Here is a 3942-nt window from a genome sequence, read left to right as displayed (position 1 = left end):
ACCAGCGTGAGTAACTGGAGCTCAATCTCACTTCCTGACATTCTGAGAAGCCTTGTAGAATGCATCACAAAACTGCTATGCAAGGGACAGATGAGAGGAGTGTTTATCGACTGGCACCCATCCTACCTCCCTCATACTCCCAGCATTTCATATGCATTAGAATGGCGGAGTAGGTTCCTGTAAGCAACCCACAGCACATGTTGTAAAAGCAGAATGCAAGAGATAAGGGTACAATGAGGTCAAATGGGGTTGGTTTTGACCTGCATGATTGCTAGCCACTGCAGCAATGACTGGAGTAGAAAGTGTGGTCTAAGAAGATACAGGGTGGGACACAAGAGATATCGAGTCCAGCCTTGTATATACATTCTGTCAAACTAGTATGCAGGGATACATAGCAGGTACACCAGGAAAAGTTTATGCTTTCATTCACAGCTCTCAACCAGCCACCTGTCCACCATGCATTCTCACCTCCAAATGTCTCCCTTTGATAAGGTTAGTGATACCAACTCTCTTTTGTGTGGTTTGTATAGCACTTTTATGATATTTGATTCTCACAGAAATCTTATAAATAAGGACTGAATTATGGGTCTTCCCTTTTTGCAATAAGACTGACTCAGAGAATTCATGTCTACGTCAGCACTATCTCAGCAGTAAGTCTACAAGGATGGAAATGTTCCATGTGCTGTCCAATGCAGGAGACACGTGTGGCTGTTGAACCCTTGAGATGTGGCTCGTGTGACTTAAGAACGGAATTTTTTATTTTATTTTAATTAATTCTGCTTTAAATTTCAATAGCCACATGTGACTAGTGGCTACCATATTGGACAGCACAACTCTACATAATGTAATATGTCTTTTTTTATATTATATTCAAAATACTTTTCACAGTCACGGTACAATGAAAGACATGTGTTGACCTTCTTCATATTTCATTCCTGTTTACATATTTAGTTGCTCTTGCTCTCACCTGGTTGCTTTCCAGTCATGATTGTAATTTACAAAGGAGGGACCCACCCAGGAATAGTACTGAACAACAGATGCAACCTGATGCCACAAGACTCCTTATGAGAATGGAACCAACATAAAGGAGGGGTGCTCCTCCTCCCTCTACCCACTTTCCATTTGTGTTTTCAGTATGCACTTAGACACAAGACCACTTTGTGTTTCCACGCAGTGCAAAAAAATAATCCTGCCTGTCTAAAATTCTAGCACACACCTTGTGGAACAATACATCTAAGATACAATTTGCATAAGGTGACACTTGCGTAACTCCGGGGACATCTGTGACTAATCAGTGAGAGATTAGAGACGTTCTAATTCAAACCTTCTGACTATAAGTCCAATGCTTTTTACTTCATATCTTTCCACTTCTTAATTCAAGTATGATAAATTTGTCAAATCCAAGTACTTCCAATAAATGATTCACGAGCTACTAACTTGCAGTTACAATTGTTGTTTAAATATTTATGTGTTGTTTGGAGGGAAAGAGGCATTTTAAATCTAAAGACAGTAACAGATCATCCATCCTGAATTGTTAGAGAACCAGGGAGCTCTTGTTCATGTATTTTTCACAAAACTGAAGCTTCCTGGAACCTTTAAAGACCAAGACTTCGAAAATCTTAACCACTTTTGATGGAACTATTTCTAAAAGCACTCTCCCGCTTTCTTAAACAGAATATTTCAAACGTTTTTATTCCTTCATCCATTCATTTATTAATTTATCCTTTCAACAAGGATAAAATAAACATTTATCATGGGCCGTATATTGAGAAAGGCTGTGGGGTGAATGAAGCATATAAATCATTCTGTCTTTAAGGAACTCAACAATCTTGAACCAACCACCCTCTCGTCCTGACATTATTATTTAGAAGAGTATAAAAATGGTGCAAGTACTGTCATACAATGACATGATTCAGAGCAGTGCCATCCAGAGACATCTAATATTTGTCACTTAATAGTGGTGGTTATGTTTGTGTGTCAACTTGGCAGGGCCTGGTTGAGTGGCTGGGCAGCTGGTGGTAGTTACTCCCCATGATGAGACTGGTAATCAACTCCATGGTGGGCTCTACCACAAGCAGCTGAGTAACTGCTTTGGCTGTGTGGTCAGCTTCCTGTATATAAGTAGCAGCTTTGGGAATAGTCTCTAACTTATGGCATGCTTGAACCCTGCGTATAGCCATGTCATTGTTCAGCAGCCTGCCATGCTCTGCCGACCTTGGAACTTACAATGGACTTGAATGAATGGCCTGCTGTTTGGTTTTGTAACATCAGGACTGTACCTTTTTACTTGTCAACCTTGGGCTTGGCAGCCTCAGCAGCCAACAGCTGTCTGAGTGAAGAGATGCCTCTAGCTCCAGTGGGCCAGGAGCTAGAGGCAGAGCTGAAGCCCAATGCTGAGGGGGCCTTCACCCAGCTCTTAGAGCCTGACATGTTGAACTCAAACTTAAAGCCTCTAACTGTAAGAGAATTAACTCCTGTTTGTTAAGGCTATCTGATATATTTTTGTCAGAGCGGCACTTAGGTAACTAGAACACTTACGTATTTTAAATTTTCTCCTATTCTTGTTATGTGTTGTTGAGTTGGCCCTGACTCATAGAGACCCCTCCTTGGGTTTCCGAGGCAGTATCACTACGGAAGTAGATTGCCCAATCTTCCTTCTGAGGAGTGGCTGGTGGGTTTGAACCACCAGCCTTCTGGTTAGTAGTCAAGTGCCTTAGGCACTATGCTACCAGAGCTCCTTTGAATTTCCTAATGGGCATGTAAAAATAAAGTAAAAAGAAGAGGTGTAATTGATTTTAATAATATAGTTACTGTATGCTAAATGTATCATTTAAACATATAATCTGTATTAAAAGACTATTAATGTGATATTTTACATTATTTTTCATAATTGTTCTACAAAATCCAATGTGCATTTTATACACACACACACACACACACACACACACACAACTCACTGCTGTTGAGTTGATTCCAACTCATAGTGAACCCTCTTTGGGTTTCTGAGGCAGTATCTCTGTGGAAGTAGATTGCCTAGTCTTCCTTCTGAGGATTGGCTGGTGGGTTTGAATTGCCAGCCTTTTGGTTAGCAGTCAAGTGCCTTAAGCACTACTATAATACCCTTTATATGCACAGCATGTCTCAATTCAGATGAGCCACATTTCAAGTGTCCAATAGCCACATGTGGCAAGTGGCTTTTGTATTGGACATGGTACTTCTAGAGCTAATAAAATATTCATAACTAATTGTCCCTTCTTTAAATTGGCTCAGACACTTACATAGTTCATCTTCATATGTTTCCCTTAGAGCTTCTCACTTTTGCCCTTACTCTCAGCCTGTTCTTGACTGCTGTTGGAAACATTCTTATATCTAGCGAATGCTGTGTTCCTCCTTTTGCATTTATTCTTGTAGTCTGATACAAGCCAGGTAAAATTGTACCCAACAGAGTAAATGGGCTCTGAGTGAAAGCTAGAGAGACATTTTGTGAATTAAGTACAAAAGTATTAATCAGGCTTCAAACCAGTTCAGTCATGGCCAAAGAAGCAAAGCTAGAGCAGAGCTAAATTTTTAAAATTTGGGTGAACCAGAACAATAACCAGAATGGGAAAAATTGCAGATAGAAGCCCTGCTGGAAACGTAATCTCCTTCTTAGAAGATGAGGGCGGCACAGTGGTGTCACTAGGTTTGGTGTCACCCAATGTGATAACTCAGTGTGTTACCTCACCCCCATGGACCTCCTTCCGTACTAGACCATATGGAATCCTTAGTAATTTTTATTATCAATTTTTACCATAGACTACTATGTGATAAATATGGTTGTAAATTGCTTAAATATAACATTTTTTTAGATTATCTGAATAGTAATAAAATTGTCTTGTAAAGTCTTTCTACAATGAATTATAATAAATACTATTAGTACCTGAGCAGAAGCCTTTTTTTTTT

This window comes from Orycteropus afer, unplaced genomic scaffold (assembly GCF_000298275.1).
Source record: "Orycteropus afer afer isolate SDZICR_OR568_19922 unplaced genomic scaffold, OryAfe1.0 scaffold00106, whole genome shotgun sequence".
Taxonomy (NCBI): domain Eukaryota; kingdom Metazoa; phylum Chordata; class Mammalia; order Tubulidentata; family Orycteropodidae; genus Orycteropus; species Orycteropus afer.
The sequence above is the reverse complement of the archived record's forward strand: the minus strand, read 5'-3'. Positions refer to the sequence as shown.